At 45.8% G+C, this 16,434-nt stretch overlaps 1 long non-coding RNA gene across 2 annotated transcripts in view; it reads left to right on the top strand.

Annotated features, from left to right (window-relative positions):
- Positions 1–806: 806 nt before the first annotated feature.
- The window catches only part of LOC110136085 (uncharacterized), a 29,452-nt gene continuing 13,824 nt past the window's right edge, over positions 807–16,434 (top strand). Inside the window, exons 1-3 of one of the 2 annotated variants that reach the window (XR_002313526.2) lie at positions 807–1,186; positions 12,822–12,878; positions 15,103–15,291. This is a non-coding gene — a long non-coding RNA (uncharacterized lncRNA). Of the gene's footprint in view, positions 1,187–12,821; positions 12,921–15,102; positions 15,292–16,434 lie in introns of those variants that run through there. The other variant, XR_002313525.2, reaches the window with a different exon arrangement.

Below are 16,434 nucleotides of genomic sequence, written 5' to 3'. Positions count from 1 at the left end.
ATTTGTAGTGATGTAGATAGACCTAGAGTCTGTCATACGGACTGAGGTATGTCAGAAAGAGCAAAACAAATATTGCACACTAACACACGTAAGTCATAGAAAAGTGGTATAGATGAACCTAGTTCCAGGGCAGGAATAGAGATGCAGACACAGAACAGACTTGTAGACCAAGGGTGGGAAAGGGAGAGTGGGACAAACTGAGACAGTAGCATTGACACACACATATATATACTGCTGTATGCAAAATAGATAGCCAGTGGGAAGCTGCTATATAACACAGGGAACTCAACGTGGTGCTCTGTGATGACCTAGCGTGGTGGGATGGGGGTGGGAGGGAAGGAAGTCCGAGAGGGAGGGGGGATATGTACATATATGACTGATTTACCTTTTTAGTACAGCAGAAACTAACAGCATTGTAAAGCAATTAAACTCCAATTAAAAAAAATAAAAACCACATGGGCTCCAGAATCAGACTGAGCCTCAGTTTCCTTGTCTGCAAAATGGGGGCAGTAATTAAATGAACCACAGGCAATGGATAAAAACTCTGAAGCTGTGCCCGGCACATTCTAGATGTTTCATGAAGGACAGCTACCATTCTCGTATTCATCATCACTGTGCGCAGAATGGCTGGCAGACATTGTTTTCTGCTCCTGGAAAGCTGCTTCTTCCCCCAACACCCTCAAGAGGAGGGAGGAAGTGATGTGTTGTGCTTTGGTTATTTATTGCTGCATCACCATCCAACACACCCTTAGTGACCTAACAATCACTGAATGTCTTCAATGGTTCTATGGGTCACAGGGTTCAGCGGGGCAGTTCTTTGCTGGTCTCACTTGGAGTCTCTCTTACTATCGCTGCCCGATGGGTGTTGGCAGCTAGAGTTTAAGGGAAGACTCAACTGGGATCCAAGGACAGCCGAGTCGCTTCCCACCAACCCATGCTGTCTTGGAGTCTCTCCTTTCAACAAACCCAGCGTGGGCAGTAGCAGACCAATAGACACAGCAGGCTGGGAGCAGCTCAGTGCTTCCGCTCTGGCAAGCAAAGAAGGCTAACAGAACAGACAGGAATGATTATGTAGCTGGACCCTCCAATCCAGGGGTTCACATTGACAGATGTAGAGGACTGACCGTAAGGGACTTGGAGCATCCACAGATTTTGGTATCTGCTTGGGGTCCTGGACCAGCCTCCTGTGAGTACCAAGAGATGACTGTATTACCTGATCTCACCTTTAGCATCATTAAATATGGCCCAAGCCCAGGAACACACTAAAAAGGACAGACGCAGCCTGACCTGTCTTCTCACCATCAACATGTTTAAAAACCTTTGTGCACAGTGCATGTTTGTGTCAGTTCTGATTTTTAACATTCTTCCTATGCTTGCCCTCCTTGGAGGCCCTGAGCCTTTTTTTCCTCCAAGTGAAGAATCACCCTTCTTTGCTAAATTCCATTTGTCTTGCACCCAGACTGAACTTTGCCGTAAGTAAAGATTCATAACCCCGCAAACAAGCTCTAGGTCTGGGACAGGCGGTGGGCACAGAGGTGGGGCAGGAGACGGGGTGAGGGACAGGGCCCAGACTGTTGGTGGTCTCTGCTTTCTTTTCACCTCTCCCCCCACCACACACACACACACACACACACACACACACACACACTCACACTCATCCCCACCCTCTTCCCAGTGCTTTTTCTCCCCCCTGCCCCCGCCCTTAGAATAAACAAAACTCTTTCATTCTGGGGCCTGGAAGATTCTATAATGAGTTGAGCCTCTTAACAGTCTATTTTAATAAAACTCAGCTCCCTGGCTGTATGGAGACCATAAAACATGCAGGTTCCAGCAATAATATGTTTAGTAGCCCTGCTTGATAAAGTGGAAATGTTTGCATGTTTCAAATTATGAGCAATTTAAAGTAGGAAGCTAGCAAGCCAGTTCTTGGGTTATGAAGCTTGACATTGTTAAGCCTTAAGAGAGCACATACTTCAAAGTCTCCTGGTCTGAAATATGTCCTTCACGCCGCTCAGCAAGAACCAGCTGGGATAAGCCTGCCTCCGCCGGGAGGGGGAAACCACAGCGTGACTTGGCCGGCAGAGCGTCAAGCCTTCAGCACACACGCGGACGTTTTGTTCAGAAAGAGGTCCCCAAGGAAAGCCCTGCCGGTCTCAGGGCCCACCCGCTCTGGGCGCGTGTGCTCCGGAGGTGCCCCAGGAAGCTGCCGATTTTAGAGGCAGTGGTTTAGCATCAGCAAAGCCTTCCAAGAAATGCTAAATATCACAGGGGAGAGCTGAGCCAGCCGTCAAGTCTTATCAGTGGTTTTAAACTGGCTTTATATGAATCCCTCTGCTTTGGTTTATTTTCTATTAGACTTTGTGCCATATTTCACTTGAACAAGTGGTTTTTGCAAAGTTCATTCTGCTCCGGCCCTGCCGGCCTCCTGTCTGTCTCTCAACATTGTGCCCATTTCTGAGCCTCTGCTGAATGATGGCTGTTCTCTCGGCCATTTTTTTTTTTTTTTTTTTTTTTAGTACAGTTTTCTCTCCATTTTTTTTAAGTATGGCTGACTCTCTTTGTCAATTACCTTTCAACTTAATGTTAACTTCTGTATCCTCTCAGGCCTCTACATTTATTCTTTCGTATCTCCTTTGTTTTCTCTTTCTGGGAACTTAATCATAGTCTTGGGCTGATTTTGTTTATTTATATGCTTACTTGTTTACTACCCATCTCCTCCCAATAGCATGTCAGTTTCATGAGAGCAGGCAACTTGTCTCCCTGTTCACCACTGACTGGTGTATGGCAAATGCTCAATAAATGGGTTATCTTCAAAGGATGGATGAATGAATAGGTGGATGGGTGGGTGTATAGGTATCTAAATAGGTGGTTGAGTGGATGAGTATGGGTAGGTGGGTGAATGGATGAATGGGTAGATGGGTAGGGGGTGGGTAAATGAATGGGTGGGTAGGTGGATAGATGAATGAATGGATGGATGGATGGATGGATGGATAGATGATGGATAGATGGATAGGTGGGTGCTCAGGTGGTTGATTAGGTGGGCAGGTGAGTGAATGAATGGGTAGATGGGTAGATAGATCAGTGGGTGGGTGGATAGATGGGTGGGTATATGGTTGGATGGATGAATGGATGGATGGGTAGGTGAGTGGGTAGGTGAGAGGATAGATGAGTGGGTGGGTGGGTAAAAATGTAGATAGATGGGTGAATAGGTGGGTGGATAAATGGATGAGTGGATGGATGGATGGGTAGGTGAGTGGGTAGGTGGGAGGGTGGATGAGTGGGTGGCTGGGTGAAAGGGTAGATGGATGGGTGAATAGTGGATGGATAGATGGATGGGTGGATGGATGGGGATGACCTAGGAAGTTTCTTCAAGCTCCAAGCTTTAGGATTCTGAGTCCCTGGAGGATGAGACATTGGGATAATGTAAATGAGGTTTGAAAAGTTAAATGCAGTGTTTCTAGAACATTGGTGGCTTCTGCAACAATAGGAAGGCATGTGAGCACATAGGATCACTTTGGGGGAGAAGAGTTGCCAGCAATGAAAATGACTCCCCTTGCCCTTTTAACATCACACTCCCTTCTTCAATTTATTTTCCCAAGGTTCAAGATGGGGGATACAATTTCTATACCTTTTAAAAAAATCCCATAATTGCACGCACCCTGGATCCACCATCCCCAAGCAGCACCCCCAGTCACACAGGAACAAAGACCAGCCTGTTCTTGGCTAGACAGCCGAGCCAGGCCCAGCCACCGTGTGGTATGCGACCCTGACTGTCTGGCTGAATTCTTCAGCTGATAAGAGTGCTCCATCTCTTGCTAAGAGGGAGTCTGCAAATTGGGGTGAGGAGACCTCCCTGTGGTTTTTTTCTGTCCTTGCCCCTCTAGGAAGGCATCCCCATCTTCCATAGGGTCTCCTTTTACCCACATCAAACCTAGGTTGGATTCCAGACAGTCAGTGGTATCTAGGCTGTCCCCCTTTCCCTGGGTATCATTTGACAGCTGGACTTGGCAGCTAAAACTGAAGATGCCTCCATCAAAAGGCTTTGCCAGGGAGGCAGACAGCGCAGCACGTAGAAAGCACAATCTAGAATAACGTGAACATGGGCATTCTCTTCCTGGTCCCCGTTCCTGTTGCCACAGCTTTTAATAAATAAGCCTGCTGGGTCCCTTGCCTCTCAGGCATCAAACCTCCAGATTCAGAATGGGTTTGCCCTGGGGCCACTGTGTACAGCTTATGCCCTCCTCATTTGAAGGAAGCACAAGGGCACAGAGTAAATGTCATCTCCCTGAAGTTGTACATCATGGCAGACCCGGAGAGCCCTCCACAGATCCCAGGGGCTGGGATCCTGGGGGCCTTCCCAGTGCCACCTGCATGAACCCCAACCATGAAAGACTAGGGCTGCATTTGGGTCGTCAGCTGCGGAATATTTTTACTGTCAGTTCAACAAAAAGTGTGATGATCACAGTGAAGCTTAACAAAGAAAACGCTATCGGGCAATTAGTAAGCCCAAGTCAGCAGGACTGATGTGAAATTTATCATGTTGGGAATAGCACGTTCATCTGCGTGTGACAAATGTTGGCGTGTGAGTGCGACGCCGGGGAAGCACAGGAAGACGCCGTCTCTGCTCTTTCTGTCCCCATAGTTAGAGATCAGACCCCCTTCTTTGCTCTGGGGTCTCAGATGTAAGGGTGCAGGAGACACACAGCTCTATTTTATGTAGAAGGGATAAGGAGCTGATGCTCTCAGCTGGGGATGTGGGATGTTGCTTTTAGGGAAGAAGATGTGCGGTGAAGTGAGATAGAGAAGCAGAAGCTGGTTTTAAAGCATGGAGAGAAGGGCTTTGAGGGGTTGTTTTGAAACGTATCCTGCAGGAGGACGGTGGGATATGAGGGGGCTCTGCTTAGCCCTGTGCTGCAATTCTATTGTGGGAAGGTGTTATTTTTTGAGCACCTACTGATAAGGAGAATAAGGCATTGTCTCTACTCCCATTAAACCTTCTAGCTGATGGGGATGAACTCAGGGAGAAATGCAGTGGGTGGATGAGCAAGGTGGCCGTTAAGTCCTAGTGTTATGGGAGCACTGAACAATTAGAGTGGGTGTAAAGCAGGGAATACTTCTTGGAGGAGGTATTTCCTAAAATGAAACGTGAAGGGTAGCTGGAAATTATTTAGTGGCAGAGAAGAAAGACCTGAAGGAGCTGAAGTGAGAGCAAGCTTGCCTTTGTTTTAGGAAGCTCACAGCAAAGTCACGGGCCAGGAGCAGGAATCCATTGCTCACAACCTCACTGAACAGACAGCATTTGTCAAGCACTGAAATGCCAGGTTAAGATCTGGGTACCCTCGCAGACCTCAGATAGTCAAAGCTATGGTTTTTCCAGTATTCATTTACAGATGTGAGAGCTGGACCACAAGGAAGGCTGAGCACCAAAGAATTGATGCTTTCAAACTGTGGTGCTGGAGAAGACTCTTGAGAGTTCCTAAAAGACTCTCAGTCAATCCTAAAGGAAATCAGTCCTGAATACTCATTGGAAGGACTGATGCTGAAGCTCCAGTACTTCAGCCACCTGATGCGAAGAGCCAACTCAGTTGAAAAGACTGGTGCTGGGAAAGACCAAGGGCAGGAGAAGGGGGCGACAGAGGATAAGATGGTTGGATGGCATCACTGACTCAATGGACATGAGTTTGAGCAACTCCAGAGATAGTGAAGGACAAGGAAGCCCGTTGTGCTGCAGTCCATGGGGTTGCAAAGAGTCAAACATAACTTAGCGACTGAATAACAACAAACTCGCAAACAGAATAAAGAGACTGTCTCATGGGGGAGGAAGATCCTGGCTGTAATCAGATAGACCAGGATGATGTCCAAGGAGTTTTTCTAGAGTAAAGATGATCACAAGTTCTTTGTCATTTTTTGCATCAAAAGGCAGTCTATTTCCTCTCCCCTCGAGTCTGGGTTGCCCTTAGAATTTGTTTTGATCAAGGAATACTGAGGAAGTATCTTTCTGGAACTTCTAAGCTTAGACCTTGAGAAGACAGTTATGCTTTCTTCCTCTTGAAAACTCAAAGATCACACTGAGAGAATCCCAAGCCAAATGCAGAGGCATTGGACATGTGGTTGGCATTGCACATTGGTTCATGTCATGTGGACATGAGCCGAGCTGCTCTGCTCAGGGGCCCCAGATGGACTCCAAGCCAGGGCCAGCACCCACTGCCAACTGCCTGAGAGTGCCATCGTGCTGGTTGTTTCAGAAGAATTGAGTCCCCAGCTCCCAGTGACAGCACTGAGCCCCATCAACCCACAGTGTCTTGAGAGATGAGAAATGATTTTTATTTTAAGGCATGGCAGTTAGCATGATAAATAACTGAAACATCAGACCAAAGCCGAATCCTCTGAAGCTGTAGTAAAAGTCAGTCACCTGTGCTGACTGAGCTCCCCACATTGTCTCTTTCTGCTAACAAGTTTAGTTGCTCAAGATTTCACTTTCCTGGGACTTCCCTGGTGATCTGGTGGTTAGGACTCTGCGCTTCCTCTACGGGGGGCATTTGGTTCAATCCCAGATCAGGGAACTAAGATCCCACATGTCACGCAGTGTGGCCAAAAAAAGTGCAAACATTTACATGAGGGAATAGAAAAGATCGATATTTTAAAGAAAGAATTATTTCATTTTCCTGATAGATCTCTCCCCCCAGTTCTGCCTCCAATTAGCCAGTAAGCCTCAATGGAAAATGTTTTCTGAGGCACTCCTAGGGTTTCCCAGGTGGCACAGTGGTAAAGAATCCTCCTGCCAATGCAGGAGACACAAGAGATGCAGGTTTGATCCCTGGGTTGGGAAGATCCTTTAGGGAAGGAAATGGCAACCCAGTCCAGTATTCTTGCCTGGGAAATCCCATGGACAGAGGAGCCTGGTGGATTATAGCACAAGGGGTCACAAAAGAGTCAGACATGACTTAGCAATTAAGCAACAACAAAATCATGGTGGTAGCTTGCCCCAGATTGAACATATGGTGTTTTAGGCAGTGGTCCCTATGGGAGAAGCTTTGCATGACAGCCAGGCTCTATAACCACTGAAATGCATAGCTCTAGGCCAGGAGTCAGCAAACTTTTTCCTTAAATGGTCAAATAGCAAATATTCTAGGCTTTGCAGGCCACCCTGTGTCTGTCACAACGACTCGGCTTTGCTGTTGTAGCATGAAGGCAGCTAAAGTGATATGTAGGTGAATGAGCATGGCTGTGTTCCAATAAAACTTTATTTGCAAATTAACAAATGACAGACCAGATTTAGCTTATAAGCTATAATTTGATGACCCCTGCTCTAGGGTAGGCGTATAAAGGTTCTGCTGGCTACTTCTCTTCCAAGCATAGGAGAAGACCCTGTAGATTAGGAAATAGTTTCCAGGGTAAAATGACAGAAGGGATGAGAGCTTTCATAAGCAGTGAACAGTTCTGCCAGTGTTTTCCTATGAATTTTTGTATCAAGCCGGCCATGGGCCTGGCTCTTTGTCAAATAGTTCTGATATTTGCGATTTTGAAAGTGGTTTGTAAAAAGAAAAGTGGAGTCGGGGGGTGGGGGTGGGGAGGTGGGTTGTAGGAATATAATGATTGACTTACCAAAAGCCATTCAAGGATCCGTGTATGGCATCCTGTCTAACTCAGGAAACGATCATCTGTGTCTCCTTAGGAGTATAACCTTCTTGTTCCTGTAGAACAATAATCCATGGAAATGTAGTGGGGGGAAGTGTTCTAGGGTGAAATACATTTGGAAAGTCTATATATTCTCTTCTCCCTCTTGGAGATTTCTAATGGATATAAGCATATTAAAAGGCTGAGCATTCCTATAGTAACAAAACCTGTTAATCTTGGTTAGCTCTGAGTTTTACAAACTCACTTGACCACAAAAACTTAATAGCTCATAGGTTAAAAACATAGGGTCTGGATCTAATAAAATGAGAATAATAATACCTATCTCAGGGGGTTAGAGTGAAGAACACACACGATGAATATTCTGGAGGGTTTAGCATGTGGCCTATGATACAGTGCCCCAGGACTGGATGTACTGGAAATGCAAATCAAGAGAACTTAGAAAAGTTGTTAATAAATCTGCTTCTCATATTAATTTTTAAAGGAATTAGTTCATGGTATTCCATATCCTATGGCATAACAAAGGCCATAGCTATATAACTGATGTTTTGGGTACTTTTAGAAATTTCAGTCCAAGGAAGATGCTCACTATCCCAGGCCTTTTGCTTTTTTAAAAAAAATTAAGTATAGTTGATTTACAATGCTGTGTTAGTTTCAGGTACACAGCAAAGTGATTCAGTTGTGTGTGTGTGTGTGTGTGTGTGTGTGTGTGTATACACTTCAGTCAGTCAGTTCAGTCACTCAGTCATGTCCGACTCTTTGCAACCACATGGACTGTAGCACATCAGGCCTCCCTGTCCATCACCAACTCCCAGAATTCACCCAAACCCATGTCCATCGAGTCGGTGATGCCATCCAGCCATCTCATCCTCTGTCGTCCCCTTCTCCTCCTGCCCCCAATCTCTCCCATCATCAGGGTCTTTTCCAATGAGTCAGCTCTTTGCATCAGGTGGCCAAAGTATTGGAGTTTCAGCTTCAGCATCAGTCCTTCCAATAAACACCCAGGACTGATCTCCTTTAGGATGGACCGGCTGGATCTCCTTGCAGTCCAAGGGACTCTCAAGGGTCTTCTCCAACACCACAGTTCAAAAGCATCAGTTTTTCAGTGCTCAGCTTTCTTCACCGTCCAGCTCTCACATCCATACGTGACTGATGGAAAAACCATAGTTTCTACTAGAAGGGCTTTTGTAGGCTTCCCAAATGGCTCAGATGGTAAAGAACCCGCTTGCCAATGCAGGAGGCGCAGGTTCAATCCCTGGAGAAGGTCCCCTTGAGAAGGAAATGGCAACCCATTCCAGTATTATTGCCTTGAAAATCCCATGGACAGAGGAGCCTGGCGAGCTGTAGTCCATGCGGTCACAGAGTCGGACATGACTGAGTGACTGAGCATGCACACGTACGTACTGGGCTTCCCAGCTGGTTCAGTGGTAAAGAATCCGCCTGCCAACGCAGGAAGACGCAGGAAACTTGGGTTTGATGTCTGGGTTGGGAAGATTCTCCTAAATGGCAACACACTCCAGTCAGTGTTCTTGCCTGGAGAATCCCATGGACAGAGGAGACTGGCGGGCTACAGTCCCTGGGGTTGCAAAGAGTCAGACACAGCTAACTAACTTGGCACACATGTATATAAATGTGTATATAGATATATATAATTTTTCCATTATAGGTTATTATGAGATATTGAATATAATTCCCTGTGCTATACAATAAGTCCTTGCTTGTTAACTATTTTATATATAGTAGTGTGTGTCTGTTAACCCCAAGCTCCTGAATTATCCCTCCCCAGCCCCCAAGCCTCCTGTTTTTTTCATTCTTGAAAGCAAAGACCCCTGAGAGTGGCCTGTGTTAGAAGTGGAGAGGCTTGGGGATCATTTCCTTATGCAACATCAGGTTCCTCTAAGAACGCTCAGCCCAGAATGGGCAGGTGGTGGTCTGGAGCGCCCTGGAAACTGGCTGCAGGAAAACAGGGAGGATGTGGATGCTGGTGGTCTGATTCCCCTCCACAGCAGGGACCCTTTCACAGCCCCTCCCACAAAGGCCAGAGGCCCCAGATATTGACACATGCCTTTAAGCCCGTGGATACTTCAAAGCAAGAAGATTAGGAGTGAGTCTCAGAACCCGTTCCCGAGAGAGAACCGTTTGTCCAAAAGTTGATATTATTGATGCTGGGGGAAGCTGAGAGGAGCGTGTAATTTATTTAATAAAAGTCGGACTGTGTTTGCGGGGGCTCCTGAGTTTTCCTGCTTCCTTAGGAGCATTCTCAGGGGTTGGAAGGGCCCCCCTGTGATCAACACAAATGTTTGATCAGCTATGCGTCTTCTCCAGGGCAGCTCAGACGATCCGAAAGGCTTCGGCTCTCTGGTTGTCTCCAGAGCTTTTCTCCTTAAATTCTTTGTTTCCTTCAGAATTCATTATAAACGACATAATTACATCTCTTTTTCTTCTCTGATTGAGTACATTTCTTACAAATGGTGATTTACCACTTGGAAGCGGGAGGAGGCTGTGAGCCCCGACAGCCTTGCCTCTCCAGTCCTGAACTGCATCTTCTCTGCTTGACTTTGTCTTTCCTTGGCATGTGCCTGATTTGGGGGCACTGGAAGATCTCCCACTAGCCCAAAAGGAAGGAAAAAGTTTCTGGGTCAGTCTAAGGTTGAGTTTCAGAGGATGATGGCGTGCTTGTACAGAATCTGGGCTATTACCTTGAAAAACTATTGGGAGCATATGATTCCCAAGTCTGGACCTCTTATCCATGTACAATTGCTTTAATTACTTGCTTAGAAACAAACATTTGATTAGACTTCCTCTTCCCAGCTATAGCAAAAATAGAAAAGAGGGACTGGATAGGTAGCAAATTATCAACTGCAACAGGAAGAAGTGAAAATCAGAGACAGACACAAGGGAATTCATTCATTCATTTTACTGATACTGTATTTCTTCTTGTGCTGGGGACTGCTCTGTGAAGTGGAAGGGTTAGTCATTCAGTTGTGTCCAACTCTTTGGACTCCATGGACTATAGCCTGCCAGGCTCCTCTGTCTGTGGGTTTCTCCAGGCAAGAATGGGAGTGGGTAGCCATTTCCTACTCCAGGGGATCTTCCCAACTTAGGGATCGAACCTGGGTCTCTGGAATTGCAGGCAGATTCTTTACCATCTGAGCCACCAGGGAAGCCCAGGAATTGCTCTAGGGGATAATAATAATTACAGTGGTGAACAGAAATAACTTGTTTGCTGTGCATATATTATGTGATAAACATTATTTCATTAGTTATTCTTATCAACACTCATGGGACTTCTTCACTAGTCCCATGAGATAGGAACTGGTCTTTTTAAATTTATTTATAAAAGAGGAGGAGGAAACTGAGGCTAGAAAAGCTAAATGATTGCCCAAAGTCAACAAAGCTATTACGCAGCAGACCTTGGATTTCAGCCTTGCAGCCTGATACCAAGACCCACACCCTCAAATTTGGCTAGAACACTCCACTGCCACTGAAGACAACCAACATTTTTGCTCTATGAAGTTTTCATCCTAGTGGGGAGACACTCAGTTGCAAAGAAAGACAAATGTAAGCATATAAACAAGCAAGACCCTTTCAATAGCAGTAAGGACATAGGAGAATACGGAGCAGAGTGATATGAGAGGCAATGACAAGACAAGGATCCTCCTTGCCCACCTTGGTGCTTATGACAGCAGGATGGTGCTCTTTGGGCTTAATTGTTCCACCTGAAGGCAGACAGCTGGGTGAAGGATGCTTGCATGGCTCCTTTCATGCTATAGATGTACAGATGTATAGATGTATAGATGTACTATACATCTATCTATACATGTATAGATGTACTCCTCACTACTTACAACCAGCATTCTTCTTCTGTGTCCTGACATGCGGGATTTCCCAGCACAGAGTAAGTTAGATGGTTAGAAATGAGCTGAGTTAGATGATACCTACATACAAAGTCGTCTTTGTCCTTAAGCAAATAATCCTACAGAAGACGCCAGATATGGAGCAAGCAGGTGTCCAAAAACTGAAAAACACTGAAATCAGTGACTGTCCATGGGGAGCCATTTTTGTTCCCCAAAATTGGTGCTCTCTGGAGACATTTTTGTTGTCATCACTGGGAGATAGATGCTAATAGCACGTAGTGGGCAGGAGCCAGGGATGCTGCTAAACATCCTAGAATGAACAGGACAGCTCCCTATAACAAAAATGTGCTGAGTCACTTCAGTAGGGTCCTACTCTTTGTGACTCCATGGACTGTAGCCCCCAGGATCTGTCCATAGGATTCTCCAGGCAAGAATACTACAGTGGGTTGTCATGCCCTTCTCCAGGGGATCTTCCTGACCCAGGGATCGACCCTACATCTCTTATATCTTGTGCATTGGCAAGTGGGTTCTTTGCCACTAGTGCCACCTGGGAAGGGATTGTAACAAAAATGATCCTGTCCAAATGTCAATAGTGTCAAGGTTCAGAAGCCTCACACTGAAGTGTCTGGAGAGAGAGCACCTTGTTCATTTTCTGAAGAATCTCTATGCCCCCAATCCTTTCAAACTTCTAGGGAGACAAGAGTTTTCAACAATCTTGCTATGCCTTGAATTCTGCCTCCCCAACCCCTTCAGATCCATATGTTGAAAGCTTAATTCCTAATGTGACAGTATTTGGAGACGGGACCTTTGGCAGTCAATTTGGCTTAGATGAGGTCATGAGGGTGGGGTCCCCATGATGGGATTAGTACTCTACTAACAGCAGACACCAGAAAGCTTCCTCTCTCTCTCTCTCTCTCAACCTGTCCATGTAAGAGGGTAATGAGAAGGCAGCTGTCTGCAGGTCAGCAATCATCACTGGGAAACTGAATTAGCCAGCACCTTGACCTTGGACTTCCCAGTCTCCAGAGCCGTGAGAAATAAATTCCTTCTGTTTAAGTCACCAAGTCTATGACAGCTTGTTAATGGCAGCCTGAACTGATTAATACAAATATTCTACTAAAAAATTCCACCCAAAATGCAGCTCAAAAGGCATGATCAAGATGTTTCTCACTTTCAAAATGGCCCATTAGAGAAAGAGAGGACTTGCTTAGACACATGTGTTGAAAGGGACAATGCCTAAATCCCTACTTGTGCAAAATCGATAATACAAAACATATCTCCATTAAGGTTTCCTTTAATTGAAAGGATGCTTTCTTTCATCCCTGCCAGGAAGAAGAAAAGTCATGTTTCCAGCCTGGGCTGCTGTTTCATCTGTTAGACCTGCTTGTGAGCTAAGCCAAGTTTCATTAAAAATTATTGGTCTCATAACTTTTTTTTTTGTTTTTTGCTTTAAAGAGCCCCATATGGAACCAATATCATGATAGGATTGTAGCTGCACAAAACCACTGGACATTTTGACCATCTCTCTGCTTCTTAGATTTTAAGTGCAGATCTTTGTTTTTTTTTCTTTTCAGTATTAAGTGAATATGTCAGCGAACAACTCCAAATTTAGAAAGTTAGGCTAAAGAAATGATGAAGCAGTTCTAGTCCCCATGCAGAAATCTTTCTTCTCTTTGCAGGGCTTGGTTCCTTGATAGATCCAAGTGTTCTGTATCTTTTACTAGAGCACAAGCCAGCACCTGCTTCTCCTTGTTTAAGAAATCTTCTGGTAGGACCCAAGCATTTGCAGAAGTATAAAATATGATCAACAGCCCTTGTACAAGTATTCCCACACCTCCAACCTTCTGATAGGTTATATTTCATTGACTTGGAAGAAACACTGCATTATCTGGGAAAACAGCACAGATGTTGCCTAATAAATGTTTGTTTTATGCATTGTATTAACCTCATGAAACATTTATGCAAATCTCACATTAACAAAAGGTAAAAGAACCATTCTATGTTATGAAGCACACAAGAGGCCGACCTTTGTTTTTTTGTCTTGTTATTTTTTTTTTTAACCTCGGTATTTTATGGGTGTGTTTGTAACTCTCGGGGTTTCTATTTAGGAGCACACAAGGGCATTACAGATTTTCATCTCTTCTGTTTTTAGTTCTGTTATCATTCCTTCCAGCTGATTTCACATTTTATGATGCTAATGGTGGCTGTACGGTTTAGAGTTTCTCTCCTGTCAGCTGGTCAGTAGGTCTGAGGGATATATTTAATAGAATCTGACAGCTGATGGAACTGGCCTTATTGAAAGAGGATTTGATATGTGGAGTGAATGTGGAGACCCTGAATTCGCCATAATAACGACCATTATTATTCAGCCTCTCGCAGCCAATATAACTCTTTCTCTGGTACACACCAGTACATGTGTACAAAAGACATGACTTATGGATGACTTCTTCCGTATACTGATCTGAGGGCCGTTTAGATAGCATGTCAAAACAGATTAGCCATCTTATCCCACCACAAAATTAAGGGCGAGAACTTTCTACAACTCTCCTCAACAAATGCACATATGTCCGTAAACAAAGAGAGGGGTGAGAAGGGTCCCTGGGGGGTTTCTGAAGCCCAAGTGCTGAGAAAAGCTGCAGAGTCACTAAGTGAGGCACTCTCTTTCTTCTGGGGTCCCTGGAACCCTGTCAGAGATGGAGCTGGGCGGGATGGGCTCGGGGGCAGGGAGGCAGGAGCCACAGGTAGGAATCTACAGACTGGGAGGCTGCCCCCAAGCTTCGCCTCACATGTACAGGCTAGGATGCGAGGGGGGATTTTGGCCCACGTCATCCACAGTGAACTAGGACTTCTGTTGAAATGACATAGAAACCTTCATGCATCCTGGCGAACTGATTCAAGCCCACTTAGCCACAGTTTTCACTAAGCGGGCTTGTCTGCTGGTTGCCAAAGTTAGTTAGCATTTATCAAATCCTTGCCACGTGCTAAACCTTACCTGTATTAACCCTTTTGATTCCCCCCTCAGCTGTAATATTAATTATTATTATTATCCCCATTTTACATATGCAGGAACTGAGGCCCAGGCAAGTTAGGTAACTGGTCCAGAGTCACAGCTGACAGCTGGTGGAGCCAAGATTAAACCTTAGGCAGTCAGAATGCACTGCCATAACTGTGACACTTTTTCTGCTTCTGTTTGATCCCCTGTGGTGATGTGTGTGTGTGTGTGTGTGTGCACGCACGTGCGTGTGTGTAGGGATTCTTGGGTGCAAGTGTTGCCCTAGAAATCCCCTGACCCTCCCCCTGAAAAATGAAAGTGTTAGTCGCTCAGTCATTTCTGACTCTTTTGTGAACCCATGGACTTTAGCCTGCCAGACTCTCCTGTTTATGAGGTTCTCCAGGCAAGAATATTGGAGTGGGTTGTCATTGCCTTCTCCCGGGGATCTTCCTAATCCAGAAATCAAACTCAGGTCTCCTGAATTGCAAGCAGATTCTTTACCCACTGAGCCGCCAGGGAAGTGGCCCTTCCCCTGGCAGCAACCAAAACAGCCATTCAATCAAGGAAGCAACAGACTGTATTTCTTTCTTTGTAAACTGGGTGCCTCCCATTCCACAGGGCTGTTCCAAAGACACAGAAGAACTCCTGTGCACACATCACAGCCTCAGGCCCAGGGAGCCACCCGGCCCTTCTCTCCTTCATTTCCAACCTCAGGACCGCACCCTCTCTGCAGGCGCCTATCAGCTGCCATCCCCTCGGGGTTCACGCCCAGCCATTCAACTCTGCTCTGTGAGGTTACCATTTAAGGTAATGATATCAGAAACACCTGACTCTACATTCCTAAATATCCTTATATTTATCCATGTCATCCTCTGGCCAAAAAAAAAAAACACAAAAAATGGGAAATGGCTGCGGAAAAGTAAGCACGTGTGTCAGAGGTAGCTGAGGGAAGCCTGCCAGGTGTTAGGAGATATACTCATAGCTGTCTGTGTTTAAATTACATGGCGCTGGTACTTTTTAGGTCAGAGACATAAAACCTACTATTGATCTTGAGCAGTGCGTCCAATCTTGAATGTCTGTTAAAGCCCCAGGCACTTCAATGCCACATAATCAATACCTTTTCCTTCTTCCTTTTCCTTTTTTCTTATGGTAGCAAATGTATGGGTTTGTTTATCCATCCTGCAGGCGTCCAGCCTGGCCTTTTATTCCTCCTCAAGCAGGACGCACGGCACGCTGGGACCGCTGCTGGGAACCACCACCTGCAAGATTGCAGGCCCCGAGACTCTGGTTTCGTAGAACTGGTACCTGCTCTTTAGAGCCCACACAGCTTTCCACAAGCAGGCCCCACCTTGGAGGCAACCGGATGACACAGAAGAGGAGGGTGGAGAGAGACAGACAGACAGACAGAGACAGAGAAATGGAGATGGGAAAATAGGAGGCTGTATTTAGCTCAGTGTAGCCCCTAAGATAAGATAATATGTGGAATCTTGAAATTTAGAGTGGAGAAGGACCTTGGAGACTCTCTGGAAAAGTCCTCTCTTCCAATTCACAAGTGGATAGACTGGTCTGCAACGCAAAGCTCCATATGTACTGGGTTGCTAAAGCGGCCTGGAGAAAATGAGCCAGTTCACACCAAAAATGGGTTAAGCTGTGTGGTGTCCGTTAGGGAAAAGGTTGAAGGTTGACCAGATGACCTTGGGGGTCTCACTACTATGATTCTGAGGGCATCTGGTCAGTAGGCTGTGTCACTGAGGGCCACCAGGCCATGCCCTCTGACTAAAGGGGCTGTGGTGAGATTCAGAGGTGGCTTCTCCTTTAGGCTGCTATTTAGACTTGGCCTCGTAAGACAAGGAGGAGGGAACCTGGTGAAGGGTGAGGAGTCAGGGGGCAGAAGAAAGAACAAAGAGATGACTTATGCCAAGGCACAGCGTCAAGAAGAAGCCTGGTGTG

This window comes from Odocoileus virginianus, chromosome 20 (assembly GCF_023699985.2).
Source record: "Odocoileus virginianus isolate 20LAN1187 ecotype Illinois chromosome 20, Ovbor_1.2, whole genome shotgun sequence".
In the NCBI taxonomy this organism is placed as follows: domain Eukaryota; kingdom Metazoa; phylum Chordata; class Mammalia; order Artiodactyla; family Cervidae; genus Odocoileus; species Odocoileus virginianus.
The sequence above is the reverse complement of the archived record's forward strand: the minus strand, read 5'-3'. Positions and strand labels throughout refer to the sequence as shown.